Consider the following 21,265-nt stretch of genomic DNA (forward strand, 5'->3'; position numbering starts at 1 on the left):
CATCATAAATAGTGGAAGACCATTGGTGGTTATAACTTGTCAATAGTGTGGAGAGTCTTATCCTCTTTCTGCTTTAACAGACTACTATGGCCCAGAAAGTTTATAATGAACAGAAACTTGGTTCACAGTTCTGGGGTCGGGGAAGTCTAAGACCAGGGACCAGAGAATGTCTTCATGGGTGGCAGCACAGCACAGCAGAAGGCGTCCTGTGGGGAGTGGAGAGATAATAACCAGGACGGTTATCTGTGCTTCTGCTTTTGTTTCGGAGATTCTTCTGCCGCACTAGTATTGGTTTCCTAACGCATGAACTGTAGGGAGGAGCCATGTTCAGACCATAACAGAGCATGACTTGAGGGAGCACAGCTCCTGGGGCCTCTCTCAGCCAAGGAATCTTGCTCTACTCACACAAGGCCCCTCTTGGCTTTCACAGAAGCACCTACTCCCGGCAAGTGAGGACTATTTCAGTATTGATTCACAGGAATGCTGCTGCTGCCTCCCCCTAGAGGCTTGTGAGAGCATAAAGGGTGGAGGATGGGCAAAGAAGATGGCAGAGCAGCCATAGACACAGGGAGGGGAGGCAGGGACAGCATCTGAGCAAGTGTCCAGGGACCGTCTGACATAACAACTTGAGCTCTGTGAGGATGGTGACTACACAGCCACCACAGGCCTGGAGTGCAGCTGGCTGTTTTTGCATCGTCACTTCAGCCAAATTGTACCCCAGAAACACAAGTGATCAGGGTACCCATAAAAGTCTTAGCATTCCAGAAGTGAGCCTTTTTGGAAGGAAATTCCCTTTTAAAGAATTTAAGCAAGCATTCTTAAATCTCCACCTTTATATAGGTGAAAGAAAAAATTATGAGGCATAAATATATAAAACATCCTGTCATTTCTTAGGTGATACTTAGCCTTGGTATTTTTAAAACAAGTGAAATAAAAGACGTAACTTACTTTCCAGACTGTTCCAAAGTAGTTTTTTTTTTTTTTTAAAGCCAAAATTCACATAACACAGCCACTTTAAAGTGCAAGTTCAGTCAGTGGTAAATTTACAATGTCTTACATCCATTGCCCCTCTGAAGTTTCAGATCATTCTTATCCCATAGCAGCCTTTTACAGTTGTTATTTAGAGAACACTTGAGGACTTTGGACATGATTAATGGCCATTGTTTGTTTACTTCAAGGGAATGCTCTTGTAATTTTGCAATTTCTATTTTGTATTTGGCAGAGTGATAAGGGATAAGGGATGGTTTTGGGCTGTTGTTTCTACTATGAATACAAGGCTTTGTGAAGGGATTCGGGGCTGGGTCCATCTATTTACTGGGTTCATAGAGAATAAGAACCAGAATGACTGATTCAAAATAGGGGAGTGGGATTTGGTGGATTTCAAAGAGCAGGAAAGCAGGATTCAAGAGTATTGGGAGGGAAGCAGAAAAGGAGGAGAAGGTGGGGGTCCTCAATTGATCTTATTTAGAAGCAGTATTTTTGTTTTGCTTAGAGAATAGTTGGAGGACCGGAGAGATGGCTCAACAGTTAGGAACACTGGCTTCTCTTCCAGATATCCCAGGTTCAATTCCCAGCACCCACATGATGGCTCACAACTGTCTGTAACTTCAGTTCCAGGGGATCACACACACTTCTGGCTTCCTCTGCCACTGTACACAGTGGTGCACAGACATACATGCACGCAAAACACACGTACACATAAATATAGAGGATAAATTGAGAAAGTGTGGAGAGAGGAAAAGGAAGAGGGATTGATTATACTATAATCTCAAAGATAAATGATAAAAACTAAATAATTCTTTTTAAAGTTGACATCATCAGAAACTCGACATGTCATAAAATGTTCCAGCCAGCTTTCCCTTTTCTTCTTACACCTAGCTCCTCCTATGTTTGAATTTTTATGAATTTGTCATGAGAAGTTATATAGCAGATAGAAGCACATACTATATGTAAAATACAAGTGATGTTTATGGTAGACCTTGGTGGCTTTGAATCTGTTGAACTTACAAAGCAAATGTACCGGTCTGTGTATTTATATTTAGGTGCACATAACATAAGAGTGTCTGTGCACGGGACATATGCTGTCTGCAGAAGTGCCCATGATACACTCTGCATTCCGGTTTATGCTGAAGAATGTGTACTGGGAAGAGTGAGTCCCAGTAGTGGATGGGGATTAGTAAATTTACCAGCAGCCTCCCTTCTCCCCACCCCAGAGGAAGAATGTGAAAGAAAAATAAAAGTGGACTGCTTGTAAATATATTTAAAAGTAAACATCAGGGGTAGGTTCATGGAGGTCAAAACCCAGCACTGCCCTGTGAGTGTGCTGTTAGTTAGGAGTCTGTTTCGACAAGAACATGAATTTGCTTGTGTGGAATGTGGTGCAGAACACACAAGCTGCTGGCATCCCTTGCTGACACCTCATCCACCAGGCAGGCCAACTCAAAGGATCCCATGAGCTGGGAGCTCTGTAAACTGAGTGGAGTGTGCCCTCTGACTTGCTCCATAGCCAGGTAGGGAGAGCTTTGCTTTCTGACTGTACTTACCAGCTCAATCATTGTCCCAGCCTGTGAGTTGTTCTTGAAGACAGCATGTAAAGGGTATTCGGGCATTTGGCCAGGAGGAGTTTTGCTCTGATCATCATTCTTAGCCCACAGGATGGCTCTGGGGCATGGTGACAGAGGCTCGGCTCTCTGTGATCTAGCATAAATTGCATAACCTCTTAAAACATCTTTTAAACAAAGAATAAGAATCTGAGCTCTATGTGTGGTTTTTGGGATGTTGTCTTAGAAATGGGAGTCTATTTCATCTTATTTCTGGGAGAATTTCCCAAAAGTTTGTCTTGGATTTGAAGCTGCTGCTCTTCCCACTGGCTATCTGGAGCAAGCTCTGGGCCCCAGACTGGAGAAGTTGGTGGGAGCCCAGCCTCTGGCAGGTATGGAGCCTAAAATGCGTTGCAGACCCAGCCACAGCTGGGGGTGGAGGACAATGAACCAGGTAGTTGCTTAAGTGCAGGCAGCTTGGGAGACAGTGTGCAGGACAAGTAGAGGACATTTGTGGCAATGTTTTCTCATTGGGTGGGTCAGCTGTGTGCTTGTCTCTCATCTCCCAAGGCCCTGTCCTCTAGCCCACCTGGCCTAAGTCCAAGACTTGTCTCCAGGTGTCACACAGCCTTAGGCATTGGGACAGTGTAATACTCTGGAGTCTCCTCTGTAACTCTGGTGCCACTGTCCCCTCAGGCTAGCATTCCTGGCCAGGGTTCCTCATTGTGCTTGGTTTGTGGAGGATCTGGATTGTGAGAGGTACTGGAGGGGCACATGAACTGAGTTGCTAAGAGCTATGAAGAGGTAAGGATTCCATTTGCTCCCTGCCATCACCCGGAGCCTGTAGTGGTATCTGGCAGCTCCTCACATCAGAGTGTTTCCTCAGCAGGGGGAGGTAAGGACTGACAATTTCAATACAGTTAAGTACTTCAGCTTTTGTTTAGTATGCTAGTATATATACTCTTCCTTCCAGACATGTTGAGTGTTGGCCCTAGGAACCCTGTGGGTGTCTCCAGCATAGCAGTATGGACTTGGTCTACTCTGTTCACCATTCTCCCATATACTTAAATACCTCATGCCTTACAAATATGGCCAATAGTTACTGTACTGTATCATTTTGGGATGAATGACAGAGCAGAAAGTCCATTCAGGTGTAGTACATGTACCATTTTTAAATCACATTTTTCATCTGTAGTTTAATCTGTGACATAGAACTGGGAATCTCAAGAGGACCATTGTATACAGACACAGCATAAAGATGGTCATATACACAGCACATGGATGCTTATGTCTGCAATTTCCCCTGGTTATACCTGTACTTAGAGTGTGTCACTGTATGTGTGCTGCATAGGAACTGTGCACTGACAAGCCCGTACTTGTGAGGGAGGACTAGTGAACACATTTACTGACAAATAAAAGCAGGTGCTTGAGGTCTTTGTGGGGAAAAGGGTAAAAAGCGCTCCATAGGACATTATGGGTAAATCTGGTGTTCCTCAGTATGGCACACTGATGGAAAGTTGGTGTCACCAGCAGTTGGACTTCAGTTTTCTTAGAAGGGCATGGCATTGGGTGACCATAAGGTGGCAGTCACACAGATTTGAGGGGATTGCATTTTGTTTTAAATCTTTTTTTCTGCATGAGCATTCTCTTTGGGTCTGCTGCTGGATGGTTGATTCCCAGACAAACAGATAAAGGACATTAGAGTGGCTTGGTGATGTCAGCTATGGTGATGGTTACTCTGGTGGTTTGGGGGTTGCCTGGCTCTGTCCTGGGGCAGCACCTGTTGCTGCAGACAAGACCTGCAGGCAGCATAGATACCACCCTTTTACATTCTCCAGGGCTGTCAGGTAGATGGCAAAGGAACCCACATCGTACACACAAAGTACCTGTTTTCTTTTTCTAGGGGATGTATCAAATCCTAGAGAGCACCCTGAACATGGCCAGCTGGCTGTGAGGACACTGGTCCATGCTTCTGATTGGCTGCCTAGCACCCTTGAAGTCCAATGGGGAAAAGTACCAGGGTGTATATGACTCAAGAGCCTATATGAACTGATACACACTTGGGGCTGGGTAGCCGGAGCTCTGCCCAACTGCTGGAATGCTGTCTTAGAGTGGGCCCCAAGCATGTTTATCCCTCCCCTGCCCTGCTATAGGCACCTTGGCCACAAATGGGCACATGGTTTCTTCTTTACATGCCTTCCTCCAATGTGAGCTTTTTCACCTCAGCTCTTTCTGTCTTTCCTTCCTTCCTTTTTCTTCTACATAGTCCCAGACCAGGTCCTGAGCCTTTTAGCTGCTTCAGGAGTGCTGTAGTGCCAACACTCAGGAAGCTGAGACAGGAGAGTCTTGAGTTGGAGGCTAGCCTGTGTTGCGTCGGGCTGGGGATTTAAGTCACTAGTAGGATATGCTTAAGATCATGGATTCTTCTCTAGCACTGAAAAACAAAAGTTTTCTGTAGTGAATAGAATTAAAGGCAAGGCTTTCCAGGCTAGGGACCAATGTGTCAACTCCACAATGGGCCTGAGCTCAAAGTATGTAGAGCAGGCGGTCACAGGACCAGCATTCTTGCTGGTGAAGGTAAGGTCTGACTAAACCCATTTGTGGGGCTTTGGTTCTCTTCAAGAATCTCTTGGTTTGTGCTCTGCTACATCTTGGGATTTTGCTCCTCTCCGATAGACATTCTTGCTGGTTCAGAGTGTCTACCTCCTGTCCAGGAGGAAACACAGCGTTTCTGAGAAGTAATGCTTCAAAGTCACCCCACTGCAGTTGAGGAGAGGGAAGAGAGAGAGGAGGAGAAGATAAGCAAGTCTCCTAGAGACTCTCCAAAACCTGAGGAGACCCACTCAGAACTGCCTGGGTCATTGCTTTGACATAGTCACAAGTAGTACAGTTTGTCCAGCTTCCTTTGCTGCCCTTCTCTGTGGGTTTGCCCCCAGTCCTCTGGCCTGTGGATAGGTGGGACTGATCCACAAAAGGGATGGACCTGCTGTAGAAAGTGTCCTTCCTCTGACAGAAGTCATGGGCTGGAAAGGCTGGTACATCCACCTCATCAAGCCCTGAGCCTGTTGCTGAGCCTGTTGGGTTGGGGCCAGGCATTTCCAAAAGCAGGAGCAGCTGTTTTGCAGGCACATAAACAAGAGGGAGGAAGTGTCTTCGCAGGGGTCTTCCTGGCTCTGCCCTAGACACGTGGCCTGGAGGAGCCTGGACTGAGGGGCCTCTCCTGATTAGACTACCAGGTTGGTATTGGGACATGCAGGGTTTGGCAGGCTTAGTTTCAGCAAGATGATCAACTGGTTGTGCTGGAAGCTTATGTCTGTGTAGAACCCTGTGATGATGAGGTAAAAGTGGTGCTGGCACATGCTGGCAAGGAAACGTCCCTAGGGGGACATAGACCCTTCTCTTCTGAAGAAGTTCAGGGAGAGCTTTCTAGAAGTTCCTAGAAGCTCACATTTGTAGAGTGAGTGAGACTTAGCCTCATCCATCAGACAGGACAAAGCAGGACTGACTGTCTCCTCTGTGCTGCCATCACTTCATGGAAACAACTGGAATGGTGTGTCTGTCTCCAAGACCAGACACACACCGGCTCCTATGTACTGCTGTGCTAACAGCTGGTTTCAATGCTCAAGTAATAGAACCAGTATTCTCCTTAATGAGCAAGAAAGTATCTCAAACTAAAAGAAAAAAAGGAAGGAAGGAAGAAAAGAAAGAAAGGAAGGTGGTGTTATTTGAAGGAGTTATAGGAATTTGATAGTTGGTTTGGGGCTTCTTTCAGATAGAAGGAAGCACTTAAAGAGAGTAGGAGGAAGAGAGAGACATAGGTGTAGATGCTGCCCAGGACCTGTTGGTAGGAACCAACAGGTGAAGAGGCTGGTTCCAGATCAGTTTCTGGAACCAGGAGGAAAACCTGCACAGTTTGAGCAGATACCAAGGGGTGAATTTTGTAGCCGAAGTCTCCCGGTTGCTTTGTGCAAAGCTGTGGTGAAGGCTTTGTGGGGGACAGATGATCTCCATCTACCAGAAAAGGAACGAAGAAGGAAAGAATCCTCACTGGGGAGGAGAGGCTCCCGAACTCCTGGGTCCTCAGGTTGCTGAGGATAGGTTAGGTGTGGGGCGTGGTTGCTGGTCCTTATCCCTGTCCCTGCCTGTGTGATGACACTGCTTGCTGTGACATTAAGCTGCGGTGCATTTCAGCAGGGAGGTTTCCAGAGCTTGAAGAGGGGAGGAGGAAGAAGGGAAGCAGAATGAAAAGGAAGCGAACTGCAGCGGGAGCGGGCGGGGCCAAGTCTGGAGGCACTGACTGGGCAGGCGGCCCGCAGCAGCCCGCGGCCGCCCAACAATCCGGGGATTCTTTCCTGCGACCCGCTCTCCCGCTGCCCTCTGAATGGGCCTCTTTGGAGGTGGCCGCCCCGCCTCTCGCCCTGACTCCCCCGGGACTGGCAGAACACAGAGCCCTCCCAGGGTGGGTGGGGGACGCCGCTGGGACGGGACTCACCACCCGGGGCTGCTGGAGACAGACCAGCAGAGTGCCTTCCATAAGGCTCACAGATTCTAGGCCTTTCCATGAACTGACCAGATCCTAGGTGCCCAGGTAAGCCAATAAATAGCTGGCCTTGTGGCTTCTCCGGGAGCTGTTTCTGTGTTCCTGATAGCTCTGTGCTTTGGCTCCTTTGGGCACATCCAGTTGCTGAAACCTGATCTGGGATGTGGGGGAGGGTAGTAGTGGGATTAGGAAGGAGGAGACAGAACTAGTTCCAGTGGTCAAGGTACCTAGGTGAAATGGGGCTTGGAAAGGTAGCAAGACAGTTTTCTGCTCTGTGTCCCCCAATCACTTAGTGACATTTCTCAAGTTCCCAAGCTTTGGGACAAGATAACCCACCCTTGATATGAGCCAGGCTGCTCCTTCAGGGAAAGGCAAGCTTTCTGTCTTTGCTGAGACTCTTTGGGGTGAACAAAAGCCTGGTTTGCAGATGTGTGGCATTTTGAGCATCCTTCTGCCCAAACTGATGACCATGGGCCTGCTGCACTCTCTCTGTCACAGCCCACCCCATAGGTTCTCAAGAGACTGTTCCCTGCAAGGCTTCCCGGGACAGCAGTGTTCCCATAAGGAGGTGAGCAGCCTGTAGAACAGATTCTGGGTTTTAAGGGGGCCCTCTCTGGATTCTTCTACGCTTGGCGCAGTCAAAGGGAGTATTTCTAAACAAATGCATGAACTTTGAAACAAAACAGACATTTACTGAAGTAATCTACTCAGATTGCTAGCAGAGTGTCTGCAACACCAGGGGCAGCTGGTACCTTTACTGTCCTCTCCTCCTGGTGTGGGGCTGGGGTTTCCTCCCCCACATGAGGAATCTCAGGGCTCTAAGTGGTGTGGGAGGAATATGTGGTCTCTAGCAGCGCCTGTCTATCCTTACGTGGACATGTTACAGATACAAGGCTGGGTGTATGTTTCAGCTCACGTCATGGACAAAATTAAGGGAGAGAGGGAAAGAGTGATATGCTTGAGAGAAAGCCCTCCTTGCACAAACCCCAAGACAAGCCCAGGCAGGTTAGGGTCTGCCACGTGCTTCCTGGTTGCAAGTTTTATGTGTTGTCCCTTCTAAGAGCCAGAGACACTTCAAATCAAATAGAAGAAAATGCCTTTTTAAAAACTTTCTGCTCTTTTAATGGGGTCCACATAAAATCACTATTTCCATGAATTCCATATGTATGTCAGTATATTCTAAATTGGCCGCCTTAGATGGAAATGTTTTCCTATGCTTAGCTGAGATGGAAAGCATAACCATCTATCTGCATTGACATAGAGCTCATGTTTACCACCAGCCCATAGCAAATGGTGGAGCCTAGGGTTGGGGGGGGGTTCTGTGTTGTGTATGTGTGTGTGTGTGGTGTGGTTTCTGAGCACAGCAACGGGGCTATAAATTACTCACCAAGAACCCCATGTCTTCCCAAATGAATGCAGCAGGCTCCTCGTCCTATCCAGGATGTGTCTTAATGACACATGCCTGTGAGGGAGGCAGCTCCAGCAGTGGGTTGCAGAATCAGAGACATCAATGGTATTGATGGGAAGGCAAAGTTCCTGTTGACTTCCCGCAAACCAGTCAAGAATCTGTCTCCTGGTCCCTAATAGAAGAATGATGATTTGTATGATACATGTTGGAGGATTAAGTGTGGTAGTTCCTACTTGTGGCTTAGTATGCCTGGCACATACATGGAAGGCACGCAACTTGAGTCAGCTACTGCTCTTGCCTCTTATTCTGTGGGGAAATAATGTGTAAATTGGTACCAAGATTTCTCAATATTACTGAGGATGAGTGGTGGCTGTTGATATGCATATCCATGGTCACAGCTTGTTCAGCCCTGCCCTGAAACACTAAGAAAGTCAGTTGAGGTGGGGTGGGGACTGTGGTCACTCCCAGTTCTGGGTGAGGGCATGACACTGAGGACAGATTGTCCACTGTTGCCCTACCCCCTGCTCCTTCCTTTCTCTACTCCTCTGATCTCCCTCTCTGTATTAAATACAGAATGAACAGACAAAGGCGTATAGCTGCCCGCTGAAAGGAAGCAGGCTAGACTGGTAGGTGCCAGTGGTATGTGGAAGCTGGGCAGACAGCCGTCTCAGCAGGTCTGGGACCACTTCTCCATCCTGGGGCTACAGAGAGCACTATGTCTGTGTATTTCATCTCCGTCATTTCTGGGACTAACTTCTGTCTAAAAGGTACTAGTTCAAAGGTTAGAACTGAAGTCTCAGGAGAACCATTATAGACTATTACCTGGGAATCAGGGAACAGGTTCACCCCTAGTCCTGCCACTAACAAACAGTGTGACACAGTTTTGGGTGGTAGCCTCTGTATGGTATTTGATTTATGCTACCCTTGGGGAAAGATGGATACTCGGTTAAACATTTCTATAAGACCGTGGTGAACAGTAGGATGGCCAACTTTCTAGAGGGACTGGATATGGCTAGAAAAGCTTCCAGAATGTTCTTTGGTGTTTCCTCAAAGTAATAAGGAAGTAAGAGAGGAAACAAGAAGAGTCTACAAAAGACAGGATCTAATCATAGGACCTCTTCTGTATACATTCTGGAAGAAGACATAAGCTTCCCGGCCAGCAGCTCATCATACTTCAGAGTAGATCTTTGTAGGGGGTCTTGGGGTTTCCCCAGTGGCCCCATCCACTCTGACATCTGGTAGGTTCTCTGTCATTACTAAGGTCTCTGTCACCTTTGTAACCCATGTTACACTTGGGCTGGGGTAGTCAGATTGTTAATATCTTAGCGGCCATATGGAGTAATAAGTTAAATGTTGTTTAAAATGACATTGTTCATAAAAGGGAGCATTTTCAAAGCTTAGTAAGAAATATTTAAAAGCTATAAATAAGTGAAAAGGGTCATATTAGGCCATAGATATGCCATAATGGTTATGAGTCTTCTGAGTTTCATCTACACATTTAATTTAAATTTTATTATTATTTCTGTGAGTGGAACTTTGTAAATTCTTTCTAATTTTAAATAGTAAAAAGCCTGAGTTATCAATGTATAACAGTCAGGAGGTAGGATCTTCATGAGGGTAGAGACCTCAGCCAATGTTCATTTATTTGGTTCACAATGTTGAAGGTTCTGGTCCATGTTTAGTGTTGCCTCCTTTGCTTTTGGTTCTGTGGTGGGGTAGCTTGTCATGTGACAGAGCAAAATCTTCATGAACTAGGGAGAGGAAAAGGAAGGGAATATTGTAGAATGAGGTTTCTCTCCTGCCCGCTGGTTCCCAAATAACCACTCAGAGGCTTATATTGATTACAAATGCTTGGCTGATAGCTCAGGCTTATTATTATGTAGCTCTTACATTTAAATCAACTCATTTTTATTCATATATGTATTACCATGGCTTTATGTGTCCTCTAGCATTGCTTCCCCCAGCAGCTGGCTCACATCTCCCTTGACTCTGCCCTTCTCCTTTCCAGCATTCTCAATTTGGCTCTTGTGCCTAACTGTATTCTGTTCAGCCTTTGGCCAGTCAGCTTTTTATTAAACCAATCACGGTGACAAATATTCACACAGGATACAAAGGGATTATTCCACAGCAGATGTTCTTCTCCAATCCCTTGAAGTTCATCCCTCAGTGACCTGCAGAATTCCCACTAGGTCTCAATACCTTTATACTGGGTAGCAAACCTGTAACATTTGAATGCATTGACCTTTGGGGGACACTTCTCTTCCAGACTCCAGCAAACAGTAAACATCTATGTAAGACAGGATGGTTGGTGCTGATAAGTGAGGAATGAAAGATATTCTATAAATAGAGCTAAAAAGATCACTATTCAAAACACAAGGCATGCTTCTGGTATCACACACAAATATCACTTCTAGAAGAACCAAGGACTTTATTATCTTTTCCATCTTTGTGGAAAATATGGACACACATGTTTTTCTGTTTGTTTCCCTTTTCTCTCCTCATCTCTGTTTTCCTTTTCTTGACATAATTTCTTGAAAAACTATAGAGTGAGATATTTCTTCTTAGGTTTCAGATAATATTTTGAGTAAATGTCTGCATAGAAATGTCTTAGTATTGCTTATGAAGTACATTGCTTACTGTGTCTCTTGGTACCAATGTTTTTCCACTTGGTGTGATCTGAGAATTCTCTTGGCCCCTCATTTTGAAATATAAAAGTTTTGATGGTTCTCCTTCCTGAAGAGTGTCACATCACTTTGGAAAGAACCTTTTCTTTCTGGCCTCTTTGGTTTTGGGTCTCTTCGAAATCATCAAGGCATATGGATTGTTAAACAAACCTTCACCTTGGGTGTCACTTGGAGAGAATGAAAATTGTGGCAGGTAAATGCAGACATACTAGGGATGAGAAGGCACACAGATTTCAAAATGTGGTGCTATGTGATTGGGCAATGCAGAGTTGCAGAGAGGAGGCCAAGGAAAGGCACAGGGATCTGTGCTGCAGGTGGCCGCATGGATGGCTGAGACTGCTGCACTAGGGCTGGGGACAGACAGTGCATTGGGGGCCCTGAGTAAGTGACCCTCTGTGGATAACTCTGCTTCTTAGCCCTGGCCTATGAGCCACAGTGCACTCTGTGGCTGGATGCTGAGCTGTCTGGGAGGTTCAGGGTCTTCAGCCTGGAGGGAGGGCAGAGGTGCATAAGGACAACAGGATATAGAGCAGGGTATGGGACTCATTCCTCACTGGGGACAGAGATCCTGATTACATGGGTTCTTAAGTCCTGGCTTGGACCAAGTGCATGATAGATATTTTACCAACCTGATTAGAGTATTTATTCACATCTGTCAGACCTGTGTTTGTCACAGGTAAATTAGCAACCATTTCTACTTTCCCTCCCCTTCCTCATCATATTCTACCTAGGTGGAAGATGAAGTTTCCATCTTAGAACTAATTTTTGCCTCATTGTCTCTCCCAAATTCACACACTTCTTCACTGTACTTGATGTTACAATTGCCTACTGCTTCATTCTGTGTTTCAAGGCTGTCTGAAATACCAACATCCAGGGCCTGAATCTGGCACCTGTTCTGCCCAGTGCTAGATGTTCTAGTGCAATCCTTTATGCTGGAACCTCCTGCCTCTGTCATGATGGAGGACCCCTGAGAATCCAGGAAGTGCCCAGTGGATGTTGTTACTAGACATGGGTGGATGGCCCAGGGTCTTCTCCAGTGAGTCATCTGTCCTGTCTTGCTTGCTGGACAGGACATACACTATGAACATCAGCTGCCTGACCTTCTGGAGAAGGACAGCACATAGTAAATAAAGCAGGTCACTGTCAGTTTCAGGGGACTTTCTGTCAGCCTCTCTCTTGAAGCACCGTGAACAACATTGGGAATCCTGAACTCCCTACCATGAGACAAGAATCCTCCAACAAAGCCAGCTGAGAGCCTCGGGCACAGGATGTCCTTCTCAGAAAAGGAATCCTCCATAGCAGAAACTGCAGCTTGCTGTGAATCAGCATATTGATTAGATGTTACTTTCGGAGCAATTTTAATGAACTTAAAACTTTATTGAAAGTCCAGCCAAGTGCCAGGGCAGCCTGGCAGCATCTGGGCAAAGCTAGCAACTTGGCCATTTTTTGAGGTTTTGAACTTGCCTTAGGAGCTGATCCAGCAGAGGCCTTAGCCCTGGTGCCAGTGGCACTCTGCATGTGACACTTGCCAGGCACTACTGCCAGGAGGGGAAATCGAGCCAGAAGCAAAATGGCAACACTAGAGCTAAGGGAAGAGTTGACACTCTTAAGTGAGTTGGCATGGATATCCTGCATGCTAGAAATAAGTGAGATTAGAGACCTGTGAGAGAAACACAAAAACCAAGTGACTGTGTTCTGAAAGGTTCCCATTGTATGTCCTACATCTCACAGTGTCAGAAGTTCTGGGCAGAGGTACCATTGCTCATTTAGGGCCCTATCCTTCTCATGCTTTTCATAGCTTGTCCCATAAGCCGCAGGCCAAGAGGGGAGGAGAATCAGAAGGGAGACATTGTGAGCTGGTTCTTCCATGATCCTCTGGCTGGTGCAGGGCCTTATGGGACACAGAGTTTGAGGTAGGGTGGTCCACTTTGGAGCTGTAGCACTGCCTAGTCAGAATCACCCTCCTGTACGGTGTGGAAGAGAAAATTCAGAAGTAGCCTCCGTGCACCATGCTAACTCCTGCTTCTTCACACAGGTCATTAAGTTGGTGTCCCCTGAGGTAGAGCCTAGTCCAGTATGACTGTGGTCCTTATTGTAAGAGGAGATTAAGATGTAGGCACAAGAAGGGAGGCAAAGGGGGGTGGGAGATATCACCCATAGTAACAGTAGATGGGATGATAGAGAAACTACTGACTTCTGGAGCATGAACCTCCAGGATTCAGAACAGTGAGAGATCAGTGGGTACTTATTGGCTATGGTAGACTGAGCTAAGACCCTGAGTTATGAGACACCAGAATTCTAACCCATGGACCTTTGCACAACAAGAAGGACCAGGGTGGGTGGGAAGCCCAAGAATCAGGTTGGGATCCTGGTGCAGGGGAAATGTCGGTTCCCTACAGGTGCAGCTGCTAAGGCACCAAGCCTCAGCCAACAGCTACTGTCCCAGCACCCTTGTTTTGAAGTTGGTGTGGAACTCCATGGTGCAGCCATTAGATAAAGAAGTGATTATACTGGGTGCTGATGTAAGCATTTACAAGTTGTTCTAAAGTTGATGAGGTCTATTAAGTGCCACACAGACAATGATTACTAGTAGCATGTTGATATAGACAGGTAAAATATGTTGTTGAGGGTCAGGTGAGTCTGCCACCATAGTGATAACATACCTTTTTGTTAAGTATGTTTGACCAAAGCTGAGTTCTTGAAGTATTATGTGCCTCTTGGTATTGTGTACACTGTAGCTCACAGTATCAGAAGTTTTGGGCAGAGGTACCGTTGCCTCCTTAGGGGCTTCCTTGGGAATCTAACCAGTGATGTTCCAGTTTAGGAAGGGTGCAGGGAATCTTCTGCAAATTGCTCATGGTCCTGGGTATTTTGTGGGCTGGGGGTGTGGATGCAGTAGAGATAAAGATCCTCTAAGGATGACTTTGTTGGATTTATAGTTTCTGAGTCTCAGTCAGAGACATCAAACAGGAATGGTGTCTCTACATCTAGAGTCAGAGCACAACACAGCATCAGAGCAGAACTCCATAATGTAGTCAGCAGAAGAGGAAGTGGTTGTGCTGGCTCCGACTCTGGAGGCTTTGTTTGTGAAGCCCTCAAGTACTGACTGACTGATAGTTCTTGTCTGAATAGGGCTAAGGAATACAGTTCAGCATCCTCGAGGCTCCATCTCTAAAGGGCAGCTGGGCTCTGTGGGGATTCTGCCCACAGACACAAAGCATCAAGGCTTTTGCTTGTGTGCAGAACCAATTATGGGACTAGAATTCTTTGGGGGACTGGAAATTTGGAGCAACCAGAGCTTGCTAGGAGGATTTTCATTACCAGCAAGTTCTGGCTGGCCCTGCTCTGGTTCATTCCCCTGGAGATACTGGTCTGCTCATGATGCGGCCTCCATCCCCAGCCAGCCCATGGATCTTGAAGGAATGGAGATTGTTTCTCCAGTATGGTGAAAACACTCCCTCTGTTTTGGAGGTCTGGGGTTTTGTTTTGCTTTTTTGTCCCTTCATAAGGAAAACTTCCCTAGGAATGGAGGGAACTGATGCGTTCCTTTTTCTCTCTGGTACTGTTCCATTCACCCTAGCTGTAGCTTGACACCCTATCCTCATTTATGCTTATTTGTCTCCATCCCCACTGGGTGGTCATAGCTCGGAAACAGCAAATATCTGTCACTGGGGCCAGTTTCTGCTACAGTGACCAGTGCCCCCACCCATACTGGCTAAAGGACTAAGAAAGGAGAGACTATAGCTAATGGTTGTAACTCACATGTCCTTGCAGCAATGACGGACAGGCAGAATAGGGATGCCACTCAGTGGGTGGATGTTCAGCCTGAGCAGGGGAGGACTTTCTGGCACAGGCCACCAAAGAAAGACAAGGACTTTATGCTAAGTAAAAGAAACCAGTTGCTAAAGGACAAATGCTGCATAATTTACTTACATGATCTGTGAAAGAATGGAATTTCTAAAGACAGAAAGGAGAGTAGAGTTGCCAGGGGCTAGGAACATGGGAGCAAAAGAGTTGGTTAATAGGGGACAGAGTTTTAGTTTATAAGACCAAGTTTTGGAGATGGATGGTGGTGATGGTTCAACAACAATGAAAGGTGTACTTAAGGACACTGAGATTTTTAATTAGAGGAGGCCAGGATAGTAGCCCATTCCTGTTTTATCACAGTAAAATAATAATAGTGCTGGTATGGCTGAGCATCATGGGTGCATTTCCTAGATTTGACTTTGCAAGGATTATGTTACCAGGCAAGTGGGAGCTCTCTGTCCTTTGTCCACTACCCAGTCTCTGTAACAGCTTGTCTTCCAGCTGCATGTGGTCTCCAGGTAGCTCAGTCTCCCCACCCCAAGGCATCCTTCAATCTATTTTTCCTGAAAGTTCAGCAGGTGGGAAGTGTTCATTTTCCTGAGAACTCAGACCACAGTGGATCTTCAGGAGGCTTGTAAGCTGCTGGAGGCACTCTGCAAAGAGAATAGCTGCTTCTCTCTTATGAGCTACTGGGGCCTCCAGAAATGCTGGCGGTGCTTCCTGCATCCCAGGGTCAGGCTGCTTTGAGACACTCTGTGAAGAGAAAAACTCTTTTCAGAGCTTTGACATTGGGATTCTGTACACAGCACTGAGGGAGAAGGACAGGGTGTTTGTTTCCCAGTTTCAGTCGGAATCTTTGAATTTAAATGGAGCATCTCTAAAGATCAGGAAAACAGGGCCCTGATTATAATGAGCCATGTTATCAGTGCCTCTGCTTGCTTTACTCTCCCTGGTTAAAGGAAAGACTGGCAGGATTCTTTTCAAGGAGATACTTGGGATGAAAATGTCACAGAAGGGTGAGACAGTTGTTGCCGATGGAAATTCCAACCCCAAAGTTAGGTGTGGTGTAACCTGTATAATCTCAGAATTTGGGAGGTGGAAGTCATTGGATCCAGCGTTCAGGACCAGCCTTGACTACACTATAAGTCTAAAGCCAAGCTGGGTTCCATGAGACCCTGTTTAAAATGAATAATAAAAGCCACCACCACGACAATAGTTAGGATCCCTCCGTCCTCTGGGGGAAATGAAAACCTTGCTTGTATCAGGAGCCGAGTTGATTCACCTCAGAAGTTATCAAGAAGCAGCCTGGCAACAGGACAGCATGAACCTTCCTTCCTGTTCATATGTTTTCATGTATGTTTGTATACCATCTACAGGGCTTGGAGATTCAGGACTTAGATTCTTTTTTTTTTTAAGATTTTATTTATTAATTATGTATACAACATTCTGCTTCCATGTATAACTGCACACCAGAAGAGGGCACCAGATCTCATTACAGATGGTTGTGAGCCACCATGTGGTTGCTGGGAATTGAACTCAGGACCTCTGGAAGAGCAGTCAGTGCTCTTAACCTCTGAGCCATCTCTCCAGCCCCCAGGACTTAGATTCTTATCAAGACACATGTGCAGTTATTCCAGTGTCTGGGGCTTCCCAACTCTTCATTATATATGGCTGCCTGCCCATTTTCTCCTTGCTTTCAAAAAAGCTGGTTTTAATAGCCTTTTATTTCAAGAGAGCAGAAGGACATCTTTTTAAAATTTTACTACCATCAAACCTCCCATAAAAATGTTTTGCTTTCTAGAAATAGAAACCATCTATTATGACCTCAATTGATAAGATTATAAGTCAGAAGAGCTCCGAGGCCCCACAACTTGAGAATGTATCCAGTATTCCCATGTGTTATGCCAGTGAGATTCAGGCAAAGAGATGTTCTGATGCTACCATAGCCAGGACTCTCAAGTGATGGCAAAGGAAGGTGCTTATTTAACTTGGGTCTGACCAGTAATGAGGGAAGAAGGCAGATGGAAATGGATGGATGAATGGATGGGTGGATGGGTGGATGGGTGGGTGGGTAGGTAGGAAGGTGGGTAGGTGAGTAGGTGGGTGTTTGGGTGAAGATAAGATTCTTACTGTTTAGGCTACCTGTGGTCTAGCTAGAAGCAGAATCTTCTTGTTAACTTAAAGTCACCAGTGGCCAGTGTAGAGTGACTGATGTCCAGCTTCCCACAGGACACTCCTGCAGCAGATTTTGAAAGAAAGCATAAAAATAGATCACTTGGAAGAAAGCCAGTGACCCCTTCTCACCCTCGTTCTGGTACAGGAAGTGGAGGAAGTGGAAGCAGAGAGGAGAGGAGTGCAGGCATTCCTGAAATCCCAAGAGGTTGGGCAAATGCCCCCCAGTTCCCGCCTGGCCTGGAAGGGATCCTAGCCAGAGGTTTCTGCACCCTTAAACCATAGGGCACCATAGATATACACAGGCTTGGTGGAAAACCCAGAAAGTGTGGTGATCTTGGAATTTCACACACGGTTCTATCCCCTCCAGCGCTTCCTCTGCATTTGAGCAGCAGAGGTAAAATGTGAGTGTGTCGATAAAAAACAAAATGACACTGTCAAGAAGCTTCTAACTAACAGTGTCTGGGCAGGAACCCATCAGACCTCTGCCTGCCGTGGAAACTCACTGTAACAGAGGGGGGCTTCATGCCTCAGGAAGGCAGGGTCTGAAGGGACTGGGGCTGCTCTGTAGAGCCTCTGAGTAGTTGCTTTAAAACTTGTTGCCCCTTCTGTGATGTCTATAGGTCTCTTTCTCTGAAGGACAAGGTGGCTCACCATCCTGGCTAGTGACATTTCACCAGTAGTGATACTGTGACCCTCATGCTGAAGTTAAAGAACAGTGGCCATTATCCCATCTGCTCTTCTTATGAGGGCATTTCTAGAAACCTGTGCAGAGGGTCTGAATACTTCTGCTTGATTGGAGCCTGTCACTTCCTTGAGTAAGGTTTCAGCATACTCCCGAGTTCTGTGGGGTTTCTATCCCATGCACTGAAAAACTTAGCAGGGTATCCCAAAAGGAAACCTCTTAAGATGGCAGCTCTTTTCCTCTTGCCTTGCAAACTGGTACCTCCACCAGAGTCTTGGTGTCTGCAATCTGGTCATAGGACTTGATCATCATCCTCCTGACTTAAAAAAGCAGCTAACACCCCTGTTTCTATGAATACAAAGGTCCAGATAATAAGTGTGTTTGCTGCTGTGATGTTATGCTGTGTGGAGGTTGTCATTTGCTGAATATATTCCTGAGTGCGGGCAGGGAAAGGGGATCTGCACAAGAAATTGTACCAAGTGCCAGGGTGGGTCCCTGTAGCAAGTGCTTAGCATGAACATGCAACCTGGGGCTTAGGCAGCTGTTTCTGTAAGAAAGGGTTAAGAACTGACACAAGGTCTGCAACAAGAGGGAACCATGCTGCCACAGTGCCCCCAGAGTTGGTGCTAATGAATGATAAACAAAGCCACTTTTATAGGAAGTGCTGGGCTTGCTATTTTCTGGGAAAACACGATGATAACAGGAACAAAGTGGGATTTGATTTCCCTCTGCCTCCTCTCATTTGAAGGGAATCTTTGGCACCATGTAAGCATATTCAGTGCTTTTAAATCTTGGCATGGGGCCCCTGGATCCTCAAGTCTCAGGGACTCAGCAAGCAGAGACAGGGGCAATGAGGATTGCCCTATGTTGTGTGGGGCCTCCTGTCACAGGGACAGATGCTAGGTACTGCACTCCTCCATCCCTGGTTGGCTCTTGTGTGATTTTGTTGATGAATCCCTCTAAAGTGTCCAGAGGTCTGTGCTGCTCCTTGGAACTTGATCCTGGGGACGATCCATACCTCTTTCTGTCCCTCCAGCCAGACTGGCGGAACTTCCACATCATGCTCTGGATTTTAGCTCTAAGCTTGAAGCCAGCCACTCCTTCTCTTCTGTTTGTCTGTCTGTCCATTCGTTCATCCATGCATGCATGCATGCATGCATGCATCCATCCATTCATGTATCCATAATATACATTACCAGAACCTCCTCTATGTCCCACCAGTGAAAGGTGGGGACTGGTCTTCCCCATCGGCAGCAGGCCAGTGGTTGGTGTTCTCCAAGCCTGTTGTACCCACCTGAAGCCCACTGTCCTTCTTGGACTTAATCAAAAATGTCACCTCTCCTATGTTGTTATTTAAATGTGAATTCTGTCTAGGCTCCTGTGTTTATGCACACTTGATCCCCATATGTTTTCACTGTTCTGGAAGGTTATGGAAGTTCTAGAAGGTAGCATCTCACTGGAGGAAGTGGATCACTAGGGGAGGGCCTTAAGGTTTTATAGCTCTTCCATGTTTCCTGCCCACACTTGGCTTTCTGAGTATAGACGCATTGGCTGTCTCATTCTCCTGCTTCCATGCATACTCTACCATGGTGGGCTGTGTTCCCTTAAACTGTCAGCGAAAATAAACTGCTCCTCCCTTAAGAGCAATAAGCAAAGTGACTGATGAACTCTATAGGCTACCTCTAGCAGAAGGGAATCTTCCAGGGATCTCCCTAGAAGCCACAGACTACACCTTTGTTCAGACCTCATTCTCTGACAAATACTTGCCTCTTGAAGGCAGGACCATGCTGGTGTTACTACCTTATACTGGTTTCCTTCTTCCAGTGTCTTAGATGGAAAATAAATGCAGATGAATGTGAGTGAAGCTAAGTTACCACCTGGAAGACAGTGAAGGGAAGGGATGGTTTAAGCAGCATGTGTATTTGTTTTTCCACACAGCTGCCACTGAAAATTTGAAGGATGGACTTGGAAGACCGTACAGTTAGTTAATAGCGCACCAAACATTTATTTTTAAATATTGATTGTGGAGGTAGTGTGGGAATAAGGAGACTATAGCTGTTCCAAGCATATACAGAAAAATCCCAGAAGACACAGGCATTCACCCTGTGCTTTATTCAAATATCACATCAGGGCTGGGTTTTTCTATACTGAGAATTTTAATAAGAGCTGAAAAATAAAACACAAAAATTGGTATGCCATCATGGCCCCCAGTGAACAAAGCACAGTGTTTAAGATTTTGTCTTGGTTTTTGCCATACTAGCTAGCATTAAAAGTAAGCCCTTTTAATTTATCCTGTTTTGGTATCCATGGTAATTTTCTTATAACTTGAGGTTTGACTTCTTTGGTATTTTGGTTAAGCCCTCAGTAAATGTCTTTTCCAGCATGGCTTCTGCTTCATGCAGTGCCCACTCTATGTAGGTTTGCTGTAATAGAAACTGTCATCCTGGCACTGGTCTCTGTATTTTCTGTCCTGTCTCCACTGTCTTCCTTGCATGCTTCTTCCTCACCCCAAGTTTGCTCTCTCCTCCGCTGAGTCTGGTCCACTGCTGAAGTCCTTACCCCATGCTTATTTCTTCTGTTCTGCCTATAATTTCTAGAGTTTCCACAAGATTATCCTTAGGGACTCAGGTTCATTGGTGAAATGTAAATTTCTCTATTTTCTGTTTCTTTGTAGTCTGTATATTTTAACTCCAATTTTTTAACCGGCTATGTCTTTTGTTGGTGGTGGAGTTTTGTTTCATTTTGTTTGGGAAGGTGGTGATTTTAGGTTTTTTTGTTTGTTTGTTTTTGTTTATTTTTCCCACTTATCATGTTTCCTGACAATATTAATTAGAAGTTTAAGATGATATCAAAATTAAAGTGTGATGGAATGGGAGGCAGGTTTGGGATATCCTTCAGAGATCTGGTTTTAAAGTGGGGTTGCATGAAAGTTGTCCAGTCTTATCTGTGGTACCCTGGGGCATAGGGCATTGGAAGCTTTTGTTATTGGTCAGGGTCATGCTTCCTGAGTGTTTCCCATACACAGGTTTTTGTTACCACCCAGAAGAAACTGCCCAAGCTCTTTTTAGCTCCCAGGAGCTACTTGTTCCTGGGTATGTGGTGCCAACTCCTGAGGCTTTGGACTGAAGTATATCTGACTTGTTCCAAGTCTTTGTCTATGACTTTGGCCTTCTTGATCCCAGATGCCTTGCTAATTCTGAACCGGTGTCTTCATCTCCCAGGAATAGTATGTAGCAGATCAGGTCTGTGCTCCATGGTCCCTGGACATGCAGCCCCAGAGTCACTCATATGGGAGAGTAGGGAACGAAAGGAAAGGCAAGCATGCCAGATGATATCTCTGCAGTGCCTTCACTCAAGGGAAGAGAGCATCTCTGTGGAAGAAGGCTCATGCTGGTTTCCAGGATGAGCCGTACATATGTCTATCCCTCA

At 46.0% G+C, this 21,265-nt stretch overlaps 1 protein-coding gene across 14 annotated transcripts in view; it reads left to right on the top strand.

The window, feature by feature from the left end:
- Nucleotides 1-21,265, top strand: part of Tns3 (tensin 3) — a 257,261-nt gene that overhangs the window by 212,244 nt on the left and 23,752 nt on the right. The window lies entirely within an intron of this gene.

The sequence above is a fragment of the Cricetulus griseus genome (assembly GCF_003668045.3).
Source record: "Cricetulus griseus strain 17A/GY chromosome 1 unlocalized genomic scaffold, alternate assembly CriGri-PICRH-1.0 chr1_1, whole genome shotgun sequence".
Taxonomy (NCBI): Eukaryota; Metazoa; Chordata; class Mammalia; order Rodentia; family Cricetidae; genus Cricetulus; species Cricetulus griseus.